This window comes from Halyomorpha halys, unplaced genomic scaffold (genome assembly GCF_000696795.3).
Source record: "Halyomorpha halys isolate HHAL.00 unplaced genomic scaffold, Hhal_1.1 Scaffold461.1, whole genome shotgun sequence".
Lineage (NCBI taxonomy): Eukaryota > Metazoa > Arthropoda > Insecta > Hemiptera > Pentatomidae > Halyomorpha > Halyomorpha halys.
Window position 1 is genome coordinate 474,843 of NW_027105824.1, and position 9,789 is coordinate 484,631.

The following is a 9,789-nucleotide window of genomic DNA, read 5'->3' on the forward strand; positions in this document are numbered from 1 at the left end:
TGTGTTTTTCGCTTACGGTCTGCCATTCTCCTTCTTCATTGTGCCTCTTGGATCCTCTTTGTTCCGCAAGATCCATAGGAGTGTGGACTAATGTTTCTCCAGTGGCGGATGAGGTGGAAGCTTTAGGGTGGACCATGGTTAATACCTGTGGGCAGCTGGATGAGGCCGGCGGGCTGCAAGCGGCTGGCAGCGGCCGCAGTGATGAAGGTCTTATATGCGATACAACACGAGGAGGCCCCTCACATCCGGACTCAAAATAGCTCCTTGAATGGATAGCTCATATGTAATATTAAACATAACAAGTAACCTTAAAATACCAAAGGTAGTAAAATGTAAGACACATTAGAAAGAAGAATTAAATATTTATGATTTTTTTAATCCCGCCTTCAGCGGACCAAGCATGTAACAATTATAATACCGTAAGGCAAAACAAGATAAAATGTAAATATATGTATATATAATCCTTAGTTCTAAGTAGCATATATAATTGTATTAGTTTAAATAAATATAATAGGAGGTAAGAAAAAAAAAATATGATTTTAAATTTAAAAAATAGGTAACTAAAATTAAGCTTAGGCAAGCTTATTAATAATAAATATGACTCTCTAATAATTGACTTTTTAATTTATAATAAATGAATGACCTGGGCAGAATAACCTGCAAAAGTAACTCTAAATTAATGTGAGGAAGAAATTATAATTGAAGGTATGTTATATTATTGGTGATAATGTTGTTGTTATGAGTGTTAAAAATGATATCAGCTGTTAAAAATTTAGATGTCCGGCTAAAATGGCAGAAACGTTGGACTGGTGAAAAATAAAAAGTGTTGAGACAAAAAAGGATACAAGTTTTGATTTATTCAATAAATAGGGATTATTTTTAGTTTCCATTTTTTTTTATATTTCATTATTCTTATACTTTCAAGATAGTAAACTCATAGTAAAACACAAACAAAAACATTATACCTGCCGTGTTGGTTGTGGGCCAACTGCGATATAGGTACTTGAAGGTATACGGCACATCACTGAAATAAATTCAGATATAGTGGTCAGGCATATCTGAAACCTATATGATCGTAATTTACGTTTCCTACATTGTATTATCATTATTCAAATAAATATTCATTCATACTAAGAATTTTCTTCTAAGATGTTTAACCACTCCGATGGATTGTGTCCGATACAAAAATTAGTAAGATACAAAAGAAAACACTATATTATTTCAGCGATGTGCCGTATACCTTCAAGTACCAACAGTAGAAAAAACTAGTATCTGAGTTATGTAACCAATAAGTAATGTAACTTATTAATTCATATCATATTTTTATGTTTTTAGAAGAATCGGAAAAATTCAGCGATTTGATCCTAATGATTTGGAGCTGCAAACGACTTATTGACTTATTTTTGAAAAAAAAAAATTAATTTATTTCAGTACCTTAAAGTAGCAGATATATTAAAAAATGTCGGTCATTTCAATTTTTATAAAATTGTTCATTCTTCATTCAGTCATAAAATTCAAATATAAATAATATAATATTACATATTATAAAGGACCAAAAAAATATTAAACCATACTAAATTTATTAAGGTTTGTGACTTAATAGAGCTCTTTAGGTTTAATAGTTTCTACTCCCTAAAAGAACCCTACTATGGTTTCTTTTCTTTCTCATACAAATATTTTTCTACGCCTTTCTAGGTTTCTACCTACCTGAAGGAGTAACGTTTTCTTCAAACAGAACCAGGCAAAACCCACGACTATAGCACATTGCCAGTAATAACACGTACCCTGTACTCAGTCTGAATCATCAGGTTCCCACAGGTCATGTCGAATATATAGTCCCTCTGCCTTTTCAGACAATATGAAAGTAACTGAAAAAACAACGCAATATATCTATTTACAAACATATATACTTCTTAAATAACAGTGAACTTTACTCGATTAGTAAAAAGGTTAGATCAGGTGTGACTAGGTTCCTTCAGAACAAACCTCATAAAATAAGCCTAACAGATTAGCTTGGATGTTGGCCAAATCACTAGGGAGTTTCCTGCTCTCAGAATGTAATTTTCCGAAAAATAAATACCAAGAAATTAAAATAATAATAAAAACTTATAATTATTTTGTTAGATAGATGCCTATATTTTGAAAATTTTTAAATTGAAATCAAATGTCATTTTTTACTTATACTTGACATAAATCAGTTATAAGCTAGATAAATCGGAGATTCACAAATGTATGTACATGTGCGTATCGCAGAGGAACAGGGGAAAGATGTTAACACTTAAGGCCTTCTAAAGGAGATAGGAAGGCAGCAATTGAATACACAATTTATAACCTTTACTTTAGGTCTTTAAATATTGAATTGTAACAACATACAAAATTAGTAGTAATGACACTTGAAAATAATATTTGGAAACTTGTAGATAGTTTGATTTCTTGTATAGTTGAAATCGATTGGCTGTGTTGGAGGAGCTACCATGTACGTCGTGACGTAGCACTTTTAAGCTTTCATCGTCCTCACATGTTTACCTACACTAACACTCCAATGCTACAAAAGCAGAATAAGATCGATCGAAGTAAACAACATTACATAATGTTCAATAAAATTAATGAATTGATCATAGCTTTCCGTTCGATCAATACCAGCTAACATAAGGCAAACAATTATTACCTTCCTCTGTAATAACGTAAGAGGTTCATAAACTTTTCTTGCTGTTCATTTTATTTTTTTAATATATTTTTTAAATGATATATTTAATAAAATGATTATTTTTAAATGTTTTAAACGATAAGTACTTTCTTCGATTTTTTAAACTTTCTTTGACTTATTTACTTCCACTATATGACTGGCTTACTAAAAATGAACTGAAGAAAAATTATGAAGATCATTTTGAACCAACTCAGCAGGAACAAAATCTAAAATCTGCTGAAAATACTGGTAAGGAACAACAAACTGGTTGTGCTTTTCACCATTTACATTTTTGATCTCTTGACTAGACATCAACAAGCATTATCAACAAAAACTAATAAAATTTACCCTCTTACTAGGACCCCCTAGGAAATTTTTATCCAAACTTCTTGCTTTCTTCCCCGACTTAAACGTACAGCTATCTAAATTTAATATTTAATCGAACTAATTTAAATAGGTTAAGTAAATGAGGTATCTTTAAAAATAATGGACGAGAAAAACCATAGAACTTAAAAAAAAAAAAGCCTCTCTTTCTTAATCTCCCAACATATGTTTTATAAACTATCAATCTTCCTACATATTTTGCAATAGTTTTGGATTTTCCATTTTTTATAAAATGTTTGTTCCAACGAAGGTATCAATTCCGGTTTCGGTGCAATTAATCAAGCTGTTGGACATTTGTTACGATCAGCACAAACGCTAAGTTCAGAACCATTTCTAACAGTTAAAGCAGTCCCTGGATCAGTGCAAAGGCTGAAAATTCATTCCAAATGTTTCTTGAACACTGTTGTGTTGATGGCATAATTGTTTTTATGGATTTTCAATAGAGCTGAAGGGATGACATGTATATTATCCTGCTTTCATTTTTTCTTAAATATTGGAGAATTGTTTGACGTTGAAGTATTCAACAATGGTATCTTGAGCTTAGCAAGTTTTGAAGTCCAAGATCAATAATGGTCGGTAACCAAGATTCATTCTCAGTAGGGGACTAGTTTAAGAAATGAATATCATACTATTCACTTCGAGGGTTCAAAACTAAGAAACAAGATTAAATTACCGATTCATATCTAACTTTAAAGTTGCCCAAATTTAAATTACTGCGTAAACTACAACATTGAAACATTATTGGTGTAACTATAGTTACGACTTTCAACATAAATAGCGCTGATTACTAGTCGATACTATGGAACATACAAGCATCAAGATAAACCTATTCTGAATTCCAATTGTATCGCATATTCTGTTGAACAGGATACTATAGGATACATGGACTAAGTATCGCGGTGTACAAGGCCTATAATCCAAAGACCAACAGAGTTCTGATTAGATTAATTATCTCGGCCGGGCACTGGCAGTTGAAGAATTGACTTTTTATGTTAATGAACCTCTTCTGAGGGAGCTCTCTACCCATTGGTTGTAATCGTAGGTATTTACGAAGCGGCTTCTCTATTGGGTGGGATTTATGTCACGACTTGTATGCGGGTAGGTAATTTTGGAGGCATTGTACGGGCTGGAGATGGTGTTATTGCTATTGGGAATGGTGTTATTCGAAGGGCCACGAATGAATTAGACATAATTAACATTGCATACTAAACGTCTAAATTGAACGTAAAAAACAAAATATTTGGGCTCTGTAATGCTCAATGATTAGTTTTTTAGTTATTAATTGCGAGTAATATAAAACAAATAATTGGAAAAATAATGATTTTGTTTTTAGTTACTTCAAATAATTATAAATAAATATTTTAGATGATATTGATATGTTGATATTTCATGATATGATTTAGATGTAGTTTCCGCCAAGGACTGAAATATAAAATAAAATTTCATTCCGTCATCTCTTCTTCAATCAGACAGCCTGGAAAAGACCTGACGTGGGACAAAAACGTTAGTTAACAATAAATAGTTTCCTTTTACTATTTTGATACCTTTATTGACCGCCACCCGGACTACCTTTCTTCAAAAAAAAAAAAAAAAAAAGAACGTTTACAGGATACGATGTCCTCCATCTCAGTATTATCTGGTGAGCTAAACATATTAATATATTTAATATAATAACATAATCACTGAGGAAGCTAGGTCTATTACTTCACTAACATTCTAAAAAATTTAATCAAATATTTTAATTAAATCGTTGGGGTTTACATACAATCACTTAACATTGTATATTTAATCTCATTTTCAAAGAGTTATTAATGATGAAATTTTTCAAATAATTCAACTAAAAATAAAACTAACAGTTATTATATTGCCATGTAAACTTAAAAAGAATTTACGATAGAAACTTAAAAAATAAATTTTCAACAGAATTTTTCATTACACAGCACAATTATTTCTCATAAATGTTGAAATATTTTCAGTCCGACAGCCTAGATCAAAAACAGAAGCCCACCATCAGACACATACAGTAGAAGCGGTAAAGCCATGAAGCTGTTAGGGTCGAGTCATGAATGTTTCATGAAGCTCTCATAGAATGCATTATCAGACCTGGCGCTAGGGCTTATGAGAAGGTTTCGAGTACTTATCTCCATCATATACTGAAGGCATATAGTCTTTGTTTTGTCCTTCTAACCATTAAATGGAAATATCACCTATTGAATATTTACATTATTTTTTACTTCTAAACCGGTCTTATGGAATGACCAATACAAAAAGTAATACAACAATGAAAAACAAAATAAAAAACAACATGTTTAAAAGTTTGAAGCAAGCAGTTTACATTTTAGTTGTGCTTTTCCTTTCATTTATCTTCTATAATGGTAAGAGAATATTGTTATTCATTTCTAACCGATCTACTAGTTTTTCTTTACTGGATTTAATTGAATTATAAACTCCAAACAGGGTAGGTAAGGTGGATTATCCAAGACCAACCTATTCAGGCCAGAGTGATAAGGTCTAGATGATAGCACTACAAAATACAAATCAGGACTTAAATGGATTCGTACTAGCGTCACATGGGACTCCAGGATGTGATACATTGCAACAAAACTTCGAAATGAACAATCATAAAAGTCACTCAAGGATCGAAAAAAAACTACTTTTTTTCCATAGTAGTCTAGTCTTACTAGGACAAAAAAGGGGAAAGTCTGTTTTTAGTCATGAATTTTGGATCGCTGAAAACGAATCTAAGGTTTACAGACAAAAAAAATCTATTTTAGCATCTTCCGTTACAAATTTATAGTAAAAAAATGCCTGCAATTTATATTATTTATTCATATTATTACATTATTTATGCTTACAATTTATGTCAGCAATAATGTTCTTTATAATCAAGCTAAGCCAAAGGAGCATGTTATAGCCGAATAACCAAAAATGGTATAAACGCAATTAAGATTTATTGCTTTTAACTCAAAAACTTTCAATTAAAGCAGATATAATGTCCTACTACAATTAATTAATATAATGTCTTATAATTATTAATATTTGACCAACCAACCTAAGCCCCAACAGTGAGCTTAAGAAAGGCACTTTGTAGTTATATTTAAAAAACGAAAAAAAAAACTTCCTTGTCCGGTTTGTCCAAGGCATACCTAATGTTTGTAATATAATTAGTTTCAGGGATATATGACATGCCGGATAGCTAAAAGGGATTTTTTTTACTTCTTACTTTCACTTATATTTCTATATGAAATAAACATCAAGGTTGAATTTTCATCAAAATTATATGTTTTGAGGTCTACTGAATCCAAACACCTAAGACTCACGTAACGTCTGTGAATATGAGTGTTTGTAAATGTAGACAACCTAGCCCAAAAATGAACTCTAGGCGTCTATTCCCGAAGAAAAAATGTCAGTCACCGAACGGTTCTCCAGTCTCCTCTAATGCATTTACTGTTATTGCCCGTGACAACCAATCAGCTACAACATTTTCTTTTCATGACTTACATATAATTTCCGAAAAGCTCCTTCCAACACGTAATCCTGAACGATTACTCTATCAACTTTCCCTCCCACTGCAAGGTTCTGTGGTCAGTGTGTACTCTAAGCCTCCTGCCAAAAACATAGGGCATAAAGTGGTCAATAGCCCACACTATTCCCAAGAGTTCTGCTCTATAGCGTTGTATCTGGTTTCCATCTCCGTCAGTCGTCTAATGACATACGCCACAGGGCGATTTCCCCCTTCACTCTCCTGAGACAACACCGCTCCCAGCGCGTACTCACTCGCGTCTGTTGTGATAGTGAATTGGCGACGAGTAAAGTCTGGAAATGTAAGCACTTGCTCCCGCAGCAGCATCCTGACACCTGATGTTGTCTTCCACCATTGGGGTTATCATCACTTTTCTGCCTTTATTCAATAGATTGTCGAGTGGGACGAGGTACTCCTCCACCTCTGGCACATATCTCCAGTAATAGTTCGATGTCCCCAACAACCTCCGAACTCCCTTCACATCTCTAGGCAAGGACATCTTCTTTAACCCTGCGACTTTATCCGCATCGGGTTTCATTCCCTCCCTGGAAATCGTGTGGCCAAAAAATTAATTTGTTCCGTAACATATATATATATATATATAACCTCAGAACGCTGTATTTGAACCTTCAGTGTCAAGATTATTTTTATAGATCTCTTTATAGTCGCGCCGCAGATTACCCAGCAATAATGACTGTTTTAATTTCATATATAACGTTAATCCCACATAATACGGCCAAAATATTTATTTAATAATAATTACTCCGTATGTATTTTGATGAAAAGAGAGAAGAGAGCAGATAAAAACATTAGTTTATTGAAACAATCGCTAACAATAGTGAGGTTAATTGAAGTATTCATCGGAGTAATTATTATTATTATTACACTGAGGGTCGGGAATCCGTTCCTCACTTCGCCCCAATTGGATCTTTTGTGAGTTACCCCTCTTTACACTAGATATCCCATATGAATCCTATGCTTCTTATGAAACTCAATAATTCTTTTGGGTTTGTTCTAAAAATGTCTTCAGGTTCCATTCTGTCCTGTCCCAAATCTTCGGAAGGCAAGGGCTTCCGTAGAATAAAAAGGCACAAAATGTGTTGTGCCTTTTCATCGTCTTCCATAGACAACAGGTCTATCCTGTCTATCCTAATTCTCCACCAGCCTCATCTTCTTAAGATGATATTTTAAGGGGCAGTGGCCCCCGAGGAGCCCTGTTATCGTCCTCAGTTCTATTCTAGTAAGGTTAAGGTAAAATTTGCCTTTCCCTCAGATATTTCAATGAAGAGCTTGGATTGCTTCATACTTGGTTTCAGTGTCCAGCATGTTCCCTTCTGTTTATGATCCCAGGAGTCAACCACCTTCCTGATTGCATTTCGAGATATGTTGCAATATGGCTCAGGGCAACATTGCAAGCATCATTTCTGATCCCTTCCTAGGGTATCTGCCATCTCGTTTCCTTCAATCCCCTCATGTCCTGGGGTCCACATAAAGATCAGTTTATTGCCTCTAGCTAATTGCTTTAGCCTTTCCAGGCAATTCCAGACAAGCCCTGATTTTATAGTATAGGTCATTATTACCTTTAAAGCAGCCTGGCTGTCTGATATTATATAAATGTTTTTTTTCTTTTTGGATCGTTTTTAATGTTATCTAATTCCGCTATTTCTATTACGTGTATTTCAGTTTGGAAGGCAGGCAGACCAACCTCTCCTTTTCCTTCCTTAACTGATCCATCGGTATACCAGACCAATGCACCCTTTTCAAATTTAGGGCCTCGTTTCCTCCAAATCTCTTTGTCTGGAATACATACTTTAAAGTTTTTTTCAAAATCAAGTCTTTTGGGTAAATGGTCACTTAGAAAGCTCATCCATTCTTTACTCTTAATCTTATTTAGGATCTTTAAGTGTACTTGATAGTTTCCTGGTTAATAATGCCAGTCACGTTCTATACTTAAGGCACTCATTATAGCTTCTTTTTGTATCCAGATGTTTATTGGAGTTAAGTTCTGAATTGCCTCCATAGCTGCTGTGGGGCATGTTTTGATTGCTCCTGTCATCGGAGTAATAAGGTAACATCCGAAAATTGGAAAAAAAAACCAAACAAAATGGTACTAATAAGGTGTCAGATCGAAAATGTCCTCAGCCAGTCTCCTACAATCCTCTTGAACCACGCTCTTTCCTCTAACTGCAAAGAATAATACAATCTTTCCTCTAGTTCGTTAACACATTAAGGATATATGATCAGTTCGGTTACAGATGCGAACAGATTTTCATATTAATGGATTAACTTAAAGTTTTATTTTCTCTTAAAACGCCTTATCATACCTCAAGATTAAATTATAATTGTTCATATAATAAAATTAAATTATGCGAGTTCAGTTCCTCTGACACTCTTTTTTTTTTTTTTGCACCCTCCATTAATAAGGAAAAGGAAAGTAGGGTACATGCAAAAATGTTTAGGTTGATGTTATGCATCCTTTTACTAGGGTACCATATTATAATACCAGGGGTATTATAAGGTATTGATTCTATTGTGCACTGTGTGTGTATAGTCGAAGGCACCAAGTGCGAGAGACAGACACTCTTTACATCGAAATATTTATATATACATAACTTATGCGTTGTCGGAGAAAGAATACTAAAAAAAAGTAGGAAATTGGGCAGAGTAACAGTACGCAAGACTACAGAAGTAACACTACTTTATTTGCTCTTTTAATGCTCCTTATATACATTTTGGTTGTTTATTTACATGGGTAGGGAGTATTAAGGCGGACAATACGCCTTGCCGTATTATAACTCCCCCCTACCAGTTTATGGCATAATATTCGTAAAATACAAAAGCATAAAAAAAAGAAAGGTACAATTTGTTTCCAACATAAAAGAAAATAACTAAATGACATAGTAGGATTCACTGAAATCACAAAGAAAATAGATAAAACAAAAGTAAAACACCTCTTTGGAATATAAAAACAACACAAAATAACATTCACTGGACACTATAACGGGTAAGAGCAGACTCCAGAAATTTACTGCGCGATTTGGAGAGGAACCTTCAGCTGTTCGACATGAACGGTTCTACGTTTTTTCGGCTCCTAGATACTCTCAATCGTGAACACATTGTGTTCTCTGATAACGATCACTCTGAATGGCCCCTCGTAGCGCTGCACCTCTTTGCCTCTATTGGTCCCAATACGCCG